General features: G+C 35.1%; 1 long non-coding RNA gene across 1 annotated transcript; it reads left to right on the forward strand.

Moving 5' to 3' along the window:
* The first annotated feature begins 1,665 nt into the window (after positions 1–1,665).
* LOC120113068 lies at positions 1,666–8,301 on the forward strand. The gene is made up of 2 exons (XR_005514897.1): positions 1,666–2,152; positions 7,920–8,301. It is a non-coding gene; the product is annotated as an uncharacterized LOC120113068 (long non-coding RNA).
* Positions 8,302–11,715: the final 3,414 nt, after the last annotated feature.

Genomic DNA, 11,715 nt, shown 5'->3' on the forward strand with positions numbered 1-11,715 from the left:
ACAAGACAACTGCTTCTTTATATGGTTGTTCATTAATGCAGTGAGCCACGAGTGTTAAGGCACAAAGTTTGAGTTTTTTTTTTTCTTTTTTCTTTTTGATCTAAGGTATGTTATGTGACTTGAAACTGCATTATTCCCTCTACAGGGTTTTTCTAGGGTAATATCATGCTCATTTCAATGAACATAAATTGTATAATCACGAATTCCTTTGCAAATTATCCAGGTCTTTGTTTGTTCTTTTCGGAAAACACTTGTTCAAATTTAGGTTTGTATCTGGCCATTGCAGAGGGTTCTAATAATTCCATTTTGCTAAAGAAACCAGTTAAACTTAACAATAAATTGCAATTAAACTAGATTCAAAAAACCAACTCTTTCCCATGACTATTAATAGCTTGCACAAGGGCTCCCCAACACATTCACATGCACATTGAAGGGGAGAGGGGGAGGTGTGTGCTATGCAACGATCGTGCTAAGACAAGGTAGGCCATGAAGTCAAAGTTTAAAAAGCATCTATCCTATTCCATTTAGATAATTTTTGAGAGAGAGAGGAGAGACATGGGAAAGTACTGCAAAGAGAGATGTCAGGAGAAGCTGGTCATGAGGTTTTAGTTTAGAGAGCTTGATCTGAATTTTATTTTCATAATTTGAATCTCTATTTAGATGTTTTCGCTATCACTTTTAATCTTTTATTTTTAGAAATATTTTTTATTTTTTTAAAATATAAATATGTATTGTATAATCAATTATTTTAAACATAAATATAAATATGGAAGCAAAGATAATTGTGGCAGTAGTGGAGGTTTTAGAAGAGTCAACATGATCACACACTTGCAAGGACACGTGTCTGGTGAAGTTAGTTTTCTGTATAGCTGTAATAGAAGGCACACACACTTACCTCATGTTATTCTTTTAATGTACAACACAGAGTTAGCTTTTTTAATTGTAAATAAATACACAGATGTAACTGAAAAAGAGCAGAATAAACCATTCTTTCATTTCCTTCCAACTACCTGGCATTTCCTCTGCTCCTTCTCTGTTCTCTGCTTACATTTCTTAGGGTGTTGATTGCAATGGAGCTGAAACTTTTCTTTTAACAAGAGGCAATAAAGAATATGATGATATTGGTAGCGAGGTTGGTGGTGCTATAGTATAGATAGCGATGATAGTGCATTGTGGTGTTATGGAGGCGATGGGGGTGGCGATAGTGCGACGATAATGGTAATAGTAGATATCAAGATGTGGTGGAAGCGATGACACTAGTAAACAACCATAACGATGGAGGTAGTAGAAGTGCCACTGATGTAGTGGAGGCAATGATAATAGCAGCGATGGTGATAAACATGGCGGTTGCTACGATTGAAACAATATTAGTGGTGATAATAAAAAAAATATTAGTTTTTTATTTTTGAAAAAATTGAAAGTAATTTTTTTTTATTTCATAGAAATAATAAAATAATTTTAATAGTAAAAAAAATAAACTAATGCAAACAAATATCTTTCATTGTCGATGATTTTTCATGGGTCTTGGAAACATTTATTGTTATCATGGTATTCATTAAAATATAATTTTTATATAAAAAATTTCAGGTTTTTATGCAAAATTCACAAAGTCAAGAAAACATGGACGAGAACTATTTCGGACCGGCTAGCCGCTAAACCCTACAACGGTCCAACTTTAAACCCTCCCCTCAACTCCTCTCTCTCTCTCTCTCTCTCTCTCTCTCTCTCTCAATGGCATCTCTTCTCCAAAAGCTCCTCAAAAGACTTCCCCCCAACCCTCCCCTTCGAATCCTCGCATCCTTTGCCAACCCCCAGCTCGCAAATCCCCCGCTCCATCCATCCCTTCTCCACGACCCACTCCCCCGAACCAATCCGAGCCCGAACCCTTCTTCCTTCCCTTCTCTTCCCGATGGCTTCCGCCAATCCCTCCAATTTTACCCCGGCTTCCCCCATTGTTTTGATTTGAATCCGGTCTCCCGATCCGGATTCGATCGATGCGATGACGAGAGTGACAGCGATCCAGGGGTTGGTGAGGAGGGATGCGATCGCACGGTGTGGGCCGACAGTGTGAAGAAGAAAAGGAAGAGGAAGATGAACAAGCACAAGTACAAGAAGCTGCGGAAGAGACTTCGGCGCAAGAAATCTTGATCTGGTTGGAGCCCATGCTGTCATCGTTTTTTATTTCCCATTAAATGTTTTAATTTGGTATAAATTTATAATCTTTTTGATAATTTATCGGCATACGAAAGCTGAGGAAGGTAGTAAGGCTCCAGAAGTCTTGATGTGGTTAGAGCCCATGGCGTCTTTGTTTTCACTTATTTTTGAAATAAATAACTTGGTCCAAGTTTGGATTTTTCTGTTAGATTATATGACATAAAAGGCTAAAGTTTCGATTTTGGGTCATTTTTGTCTTAGATATTTGATGCACCTCGTTAACGATGAGAATCTTATATGTCTGCATCCTCCTTATTGCCTAACTTTTGAAATAGATAAGATATTGACCTACAATATTTAACCAATCCTTTGAATATATCAGATATAACACATGGGAAGTTCTAGTTAATCTTCACCATTTTATTTTTATCATATCCATCTTAATCATTTATTCCAGTCATGCGGCCAATGTTTTCAAAATAACAGAAGTGAGCAGTTTTTAAACTTTTCTCTCCGTCTTATGAGTACTTTGGAATATTTATTGGCCTTTGCTTTTGTTGAGGGCCTTGAATAATTCTTGGTTCCTACTAAAAGCGCAAGTTTATCCACTGCTTTACATTTAAGAATATATCTGCAAATCTGTGCAAAAAAAAAATATCATCTAGAAATGTCTTACAGTATGAAACCTTTGCATACTGAAGATAGTTTTATGAATGACAAGTATATTATGATTGAGGTTTAGGGCTGACTTTTCTGTATGCCTCTTGTTTCGCATTTTTCATTTTTGGCTTGTTGTTTTCCTCATTGATATCAATGTCGCATTCCAGTATACACTTCTTTTTCTACAGCACCCTACAACATCCTGAGATTACCATACCATAGGTTTTTGTGTGTGAAAGGCCATAAACTCTCTTTTTGCATAAATTTTCCATCTTTTGATCAGTTCCTTATATGTGGAACTAGCCTTAATAAGTGACTATCCTGAGAATAAGGGAAATTGTTTGGTGATTTATTTTTGTTTTTTATGGTCTTCTTTACATTATCATCTTCCATACTTTTATTTTAATTTATTTTTGCTATTTTAATGTTTTAATGATTATACAGCTTAGAAATTATTGCCATACTAGTCACCTATCATTTGGGAGTTTCTGTAGTTTAAATCCATAGTCAATAACCTAATTAACTAAACTAACTGGGTTTCTCACAAAATTTCATATAATTCTACATCATTTGAACCTAATGTGATATAGAACAGTTCAGCGGAAAGGAGAAGTTCAAGGTTTCGGGCTTTAGAGTTCTAGAACTAAACCTATAGTTGGCTGGACTTTCTATTCAGATCTGGGTTTTGAGAAAAGGTGAACTACAAGCGAGGTTTCCTAGTCGAAAATATGCAATAGTGTTTTACAATTTTACATGTTTCTGGATGTAAGGATGGAATCGATGCTTGAGGAAAAAGATAGTTGATGAGAAAGAAAGAAGCAAAAGAGTGAAGATCTGGACTCACGTTGGTGTGTTGCTCCAAGATTGAGCCTCACACTTGTGAGAAGGAAAGATAATGGAGAAAGAGAATATATGGTTGCCTGGAACTCATTGGAGGGCCTAGCACGTGACTTTGTATTATAGAAAGCAGAACTCAAATGACAAATGGCTCTTCTACCAAAGAAAAAAGGGCTTCTAACATTAAACAAGTCTACATTATTATCATTATATTAAATACCCTAAGGGGGCCTGCTGTTCATAAATGACCCAGAAATGGCTTATGACCAAAATGCCTCTCCACTTATAATCGCATTACAAGTTAGTCAGTATTTCATGCCCAAATAACTCGTGGACCAAGTAAACATAAATATAAAATAGCCTCTGCTATGTGCAGGAATAAATGATCTAATGATTAAGCAAAATAGTACAAAATAATAGAAAAACAACATGAATTCAAGTACTCTCTCAAACAGTAAAGCCAGGACCACTAACTCTCAGGTTTATTAATTAGCTAATACTTGATTGCCTCAACCAAATTACTTGATCCTTGACTCTCTTGATCCACAGGTTCCTACAAAGTCAACTTAGTGACTGTATCATGCATGCTTGCTATCCTGGATTATCTAATGTTCAAGATCTTCCTAATGTTCTCTTCCTTATGAAATATGAGAATAAATTCCTCAACATATCCTTTCGAAGCTCCAAGTTTTTCTCTAGTGGCTGCCTATACATCTTTCACTGTGCTATTTCTTCTTGTTGAAATCAATGTCCTTTGACAGACACTGTAACTAAGGATCTTAAAAGATAATATTCTTCAATATTGAAGAGAATATGCATCAGAAAGTAAGCACTTCTCTTGTGTAAGCATTGTTTACCTCTAATTTGTAGCTTCTTTATCCTCAAGTGCACTTCATAAGCAACTTGTTCTTCAATCCTTGGGCTATCATATGCAGCTACTTCAGTTTGCAGTGGATACTGTGGCATGTGATCCTTGACTATCTAAACACAGAGGATGATGATAGGATCATAAGAAGCTTTTTCGATATTCTATCTTCAATATTTTTGAGAGAATTCTGATCTTCAATATCATTCTGGATATCTTGTTTGTTGGCAAAACTTTGGGGAGCTTTTTAGAGCTCCTCTTTCAATTCTTATGCTACAATGCACTCTTTGCTAGACTCTTAGTTTTGCATTATGAGAATCCATTGGAAGTTGTAGATGATGTCATCTTCTTTAGCATGATATTTTCACATGTTTGACTAGGCTCTTGGGTGGTAGGTGCTTTAATGCTTTAGATATAGTGTGCATCTGAGAGTCTTTGGCTTGAAGAGGTTGTGACCTATTGCACTTTGACCTTGATATATATTGATTGGTGTCTTGCATAGTGTCAAATAATACATCAAGCTGATTGCTATCATTGTCCACAATTAATTACATTTTCTTGGTGTCGAAAGACTGTCCCTTTGATACCATGACTATCCTTCATGAGTGCATATGGTGTTAACATAACTCTGATGCCAAAAATGATCTTGTTTCACCTTGGAGAAAGGTGTAATTTAAGGTTTTGGCTTCAGGATGCCAGGACTGAAATTATAGTTGACTGGAGTTTCTAATTTAATATGCATTTTCAATAAAGGTTAGCTACAAATGGCGTCTCTTCAGGGAAAAAATGCAAGGGATATTGGGGTTTTACCAATGATTTGAGGATCTGAGGTTATTTAAAAAAAAGAAAAAGTGCACCAAAATTATAAATGAGATTAAATGAGAGAGGGAGAAAGGGATAAGGCCTGGCCTCACTCTGTGTTGGTCTTCACCTAGATCAACCCTTACAGCTACATGAAGGAAAGATAACAAAATGGAGAAGATATGAATACCCAGACTCACTAGAAGGCATTGTACTTGACTTCATATCACATTAGAGAACTCAAACAGGAAGAAGAAGACTTCTATCATTCGTCAACACTATATCATCATCATTGCATCAAACACCCTAAGGAGGGGCAGCCACTATTTGTAAATGGCCTAAAAATGGCATGTGGCCACAGTGCGCTGCCACTTAAGTGTAATAACTCAGAACGTCATCCAAAATGGCTAGTCGGAAGGTGTTATTTGGATTCCTTGATTCTGTATAAGTATCCAAGACCTATCTAGCGAATAACCGATGTGGGACTAAACACACACCCGCACGGGTCCTCACATATTCCTCCTGTTTAAGTCCTGACGTACTCGTCAGGATAAGGGTTCAAATCTATTCCAATATAATCACAAGCACCACGATCGGTTCGTAGTCAACCTAAATGGATTCGTATTGCAGTGTCCCCTAATCCACATAGGTCATGGGTTGGGTCCGTTCTGATACTATTTATAACAATGCAGGATTTCATTTAAAATGGCTAGCCGTAAGGTATTATTTGGATTCATTGATCCTGTATAAGTACCCAAGATCTACCCAGTAAATAACCAATGCAGAACTAAACACATGCCCGTACATGTCCTCACACTTAAATTTTAATCACAGACCAACCGCTAGTTCATGCCTAAGGAACTTCTTGGTAAAGTAAAAACAATTTATGTTGACTAAGAAAATATAAAATAAAATAGCCATACTTTATGCCCAAGTAAGTGATTTAGTGATTAAGCAAAATAAAGAAAAAAGAAAATGTCATGGACCCAACTAAGACTCAAACAATAAAGCTAGGACAAGATGAATAAAACTCAGGCGACTTTATTAAGTAACCGAGACTCGATTTGCTCAAGTTAAAAAGTACTTGAACAATACTTGCAGTTTTTTGTCCAGAAGTCATCCACAAGCTTGGCTTTGGCAATTGCATTGTAATGTCTTTTCCTCTTGCATTTTTCTAAAACTTTAATTAACTTCTTTGAATTGAATGATTGTATGCATATATATTTTCTCTGAAATTAATTTTTTAATCTATTGCATTCGACCCTTGTAATAGTTTGAAAATATCCAAGCCTAGTTTTATCAATTCCTTCCAGCGTTTGCCAAATTCACATTTTCTTCATTCTTCATGCAATTAAAGTGATCCAAATAACAGTTTTTTCTGACCAAAAAGAAAAGTTTTTTCATGCTCTCCTTCTAGTGATGCATATGTACATATGCACTGCTTGCATATGCATGTGATATGTATGTATGTATGTGTGAGCACATTCATGTGCTTGTGCATGTGAGTTTGTCATTTGTATGTATGCATATTTATATTGTTATAGATCAAACTTCTTGAGCTGCATGCCTGTTAGTCATTCTACACATGACCCCGTCCACAAAATATAGCGCACTTGCCACCTGGTGCAAATCTCTATCTTCAGGAGTAGGCTAATCAATATACTCAGATTTATTAAAAGAAGAATTTGATGGGATCATAATTATCCATCCATCTCGTGAACATGATATGTGCTCAGTATTGTATGCATGCATTCGCGTATCTCTTAAGACTAATCATCTTGTAACTTCATCATTAGCTTTATACATTGCCTAGCCATCCTTTTTGCTTGCTTTGTCCTTTCATATACTTCTTTCCTAGCCTATTATATGTTTTTTTCTTTCCACTACTTGGTGCACAGACAGCACCAGACTGTAGGATGAAAACACATTATGGCCTTAACTATGTATTGGGAGATGCATTCGAAAGCTAAAAGAAAAGGAATCTGAGTTACTAAAAAAGCCTGTAGTAGAAAGTGGGCCCCTAATGAAAAAGGAGTCATGCATACCTACTAGCAATTTATAGTTTGGATTGATGCTTCATTGTTTGGATATAAGCACCATCATGGTGTATCCTTTCTGGATTCCATCATGTTCATCTTTCTTGCATTCACTCTTTTTCATCTCTCTCCACTTGCAAACCAGCCTTCGCCTTGACTGAACACTCAACTAAACAACCACATTTATTTAGCACCAAATTCATGCATACATGTCATTATGATGTTTGGATCTATTGAATGTTCATTGTAATTGAAAAAACTAGTTCCTATTCAAATTTTGAAAGGAAAAGATTATATGACAATGCCTAAGTGCTTTTCATTGTCTGATGGGAATAATTATTTTATTGATCTCATAGTTCCACATTTTCAATAGCACTTGTGCTCAGATTATTCTCAGATAATATATTTTGATCGAGTTATCTCATTTAATGCTACTCTATGCAACTATCCCCATAAATTACTGGATTTGTCTCTTTGTTTTTTCCTGAAGGTTTGTTATTTTGTTTATAAACCACTTGTCTAACATTTGTAGCATGGGAATGACAGAATACAATTTTGTTTTATAGGATGGGACTGCGTGAAGAGCTGAAAATACTGAGTGCAACTAAATCAAATAGGAGGAAATACATGTGGAGAACAGAGTAGTGGAAAACAACTTAAAGCAGAAACACGTGCTTATAGATTTGTCGACAATGGGGCTGAAGTGGGAGGGAGGCAACACTTTCTAGGGAAGGGTGTTGAAGAGAAACTACCAGTCTAGCCGAATAGAAAGAACTTGGGTTCAATTCTTTATTCAGAATGGTCTAGTCTCATTTCGTGTTGTCAAAAATGATTTATAAATGACAATGTGCATTTGATGTTTTTCCCTTGATCGTGTTCCATATAAATTGCATTTTATTTTATACTTTGGTAATTTGAAAATTGAATTTGATCTGATGTCCATGCAAATTTTATTTCTCAAGTCATCTGTCATCTCTGAAATAAATACTTCTGAGAAAACTTCAAGAGAGTTGGCTCCTAGTTCCTCTCTCCAGATCTGGATCTAAATGTTTGAATGTTTTGTAGCCCAACATGATAGGTCTTAGTTTAAATGACCTGTTGATTTCATGCTAATTTTGTCATATATTCTCTAACTATGCTTTATTACAAAAATTGATGCCATTGAAATCCTTTTTGCCTTCATAAAAACTCAAAAGCATATAAGAAAGATACTGTACAATATCAACCTTAACCAAGTATGCTTTTGAAATTCTCACAGGAAATGGTTACCAGAAAAAATCTCACAGGAGATGGACTATATACTAGAATATCTGAAAGATTTGACATAGAAGGAAGTTGTAGAGATAGGGTTGGATTATGGTCTGCTCTCAAGCCGACCCAATCGATCTGGCTGCCAGCCCCAAGGCATAGACTAAAAGATAGGTTAGATAGACTGTTATGTTGTTAGTTAAAAGAACTTTCTCTCAACCTACCTTGGTCTTCCTCTCTAACCCCATTACTCATGTGCCTAACACTAGAAGCCCTTCTTGCATTCAGTTTGAGAAGAAGTTGGCTGGCTGGAAGTTTAGATTTCTCTCAGTGGGAGGAAAGTTGATTCTTATTAGTACAGTTCTCTGGAGTCCCCACTAATAGGTGGTATTCTAAGGATAAATAAACTTTGGAGGAGTTACTTGCAGAGAGGAACTGATTCTACTACAGGCAGGCATTGTGTGTGTAGATGCAATGTGGGATGCAGTCGGAAGAAGGAAGGTGGATTAGGAATCAAGGATTCAACATATTTGAACTCTACTTTTCTGTGAAAATGGTGACAAATACTTTTGTAGGAAGAAAATCTTTCATTAATCCCCCTGCGATAGTATCAATGATGTTGAATTGCGAAGAGCTTCAACTAATAATTCTTTTGCTTTCCTATTCTTGAGAGGGGTTCTTAAATCAAAATTTGTATTGTTTAGTGCCTTCAAGAGAACCATAGTTGATGGCAAGAAAATAAAGTTTTGGCATGTGATGTAGTTGGCAAACCAGCATTTTAAGGTTCCATTTTCCTGAACATTTTAACCTATGGTAGGATGAAGAGATCAAAGTCAATGATTATTTGGTACATTTAAGCAGCAATATGTCTTGGGATTTAGGATCCAAATATGACGAAGGATGAGGAAAGTGAGTTTATTGATCTAATTAATTTACCTAAAAACATCAAACTTTCTCATGAGAATGGCAAAATTATGTGAAGATGAGGGAAGGAAAGAAGATATTCTATGCACGTAATGGGAGTTAGGCCTCTCACCGGATTTCATATACTCTGTCCCCTCCATTAAGCAAGTCTTTTCTTTGTACATAAATCAGGGATTGCCTTCTCTACATTCTAATTTACAAACTTTTGCTAGCCTGTTATTTTTGTTTGGTCTTCTCAAGAAGTGCTTCCTGACAAAAGTTGATCTTTAATATGAACATACTCCTGAAACAATAGTGCAATTATCTCCATAAAAATTATTTGTTGATCATATATATATCTCCCAATTCTTGTATAAAAAGGTCACTAGGGAGCCATGCATTTGTCTAATAACTTCAATTCTAGTCAGTAAATGGGGGCAAATCGCAACTTCATAGTACCATCAAATAGATCTTTCTGAAATTAAAATGGATGGTTTTCTTCTAACCATCAACAACGGCCCATAAAAAACTTTCCATCTTGTTTTAACTAATACTATTAGGTTGAATCCCAACAAGAAGGACAATACGCTCCTTAATGCTCCAACCAGATAAGTTAGCATATGCAAGAAAATCATTGATAGTCCAAGTAAGAGCTGCCCACAATTTGAATGTTTGGTTAGTGAAAGCATCAAATATATCGATATCCTCCCATAACTATTTCAATTCCTCTATTAAAGACTGCAGAAAAATATCAATATCATTATCTAGAGCCTTATCATCTAAAATAGCCATTGATAGAAATAATGAAGACTGTTTCATACACATCTATAGTGGCCAATTATATGGAATCAAAATAATTGATAAAGTATTGCATGTAGAACTCATCGTTCGGAATAAATTTAACCAATCAGTAGTTAAATCTAGCCTAACACTGCGAACATCAGAAGAAAAATCATAATACCTATTATCAAATGCTTTTATACTAAACTATCCGCTGGGTGTCTTAATATTTTATCCTTTATACGACCTTCGTCATGTCATCTCATCGACGAAGCAATCTTCGATAATGTTTAGATTCTTTTCTATCTAGGTACAAGGGAGAAATAATGTAAACCTTTGGTTGTTTTTTTTATCTATGTAATATCCACATCATTCAACAAATCATCATTATCTTCTTTATATTTTTTCCATCATGAAGATCTACACATATAGTATGACTTTTAACATTTTCAGCACGAAATAAAATGCAGTTATTCGGACAATTGTGAATCTTCTAATATCCAAGATCCCATTTTTTTTACTAGTTTTTTGTCTTCATAAGAAGATAATGGCAAAGTAACACCTACCAGAAATGCATCCTTTAATAATTGAAGCAGTATAGTAAAATACTTGCTAGACCACTTATTTAAATATTTCAAATGGAATAAATACATGAGAAAAGAAATCTTTAAAAAATTCTTACAACTCGAATATTGTTCTTGATCACAATCTTTCACCAATTTATAATATTGAGTTGTTTCATCATTAGATGAATGTATAGGTTCCTCAATATGCTTATCAACCATTTTAGCTACTTCTTGTCCTCCAATAGAATCTCCTAAACTTTTAATACTGCATGTAAGAGTATCTCTGAGTAAACCCTTATATCATATTTTCCTACAATATTCTTTTGCACGTTTCTAGATCCAAACCTAGAGGTGTGTTCTATATAGGATGGTTGATTACATGGAGATAGCAATATATTCTATCCATGAAATACCGACTCAGTATAACCTTTTAGAAAACTATTCCACACCAAATATTTTTCAACAATTTTTGAAGCGAGAGAAGAACAATTAACGCATTTCCGACATGGACATAAATTTTTTTCATTTATATTAGCTTTCTCAATAGCAGATTTAATGAATTCTGAACTTCATCCAAATAATCTTTGCTGGACTTTTGTCCATTCTATTAGACTATTGATTGAATTGCAACTTATCTAGAAAAAAAAAACAAAATTAAATATTTAATATTAGATTCCGTGAATATTTTCAAAGAAGTCTTTCTTTATTGAACATATTCTATTAGAGTACAAATTTGAACTCATACATTCTATTAGAGTACAAATTTTGGGCATGCATTTTGTCATTTCTTACATTGCATAGAACATCATTTAAGCATAATAAATGCTTCTTATCCTCCTACCTATACCATGGCTATAGGACAGGC

The sequence above is a fragment of the Phoenix dactylifera genome, chromosome 14, assembly GCF_009389715.1.
Source record: "Phoenix dactylifera cultivar Barhee BC4 chromosome 14, palm_55x_up_171113_PBpolish2nd_filt_p, whole genome shotgun sequence".
In the NCBI taxonomy this organism is placed as follows: domain Eukaryota; kingdom Viridiplantae; phylum Streptophyta; class Magnoliopsida; order Arecales; family Arecaceae; genus Phoenix; species Phoenix dactylifera.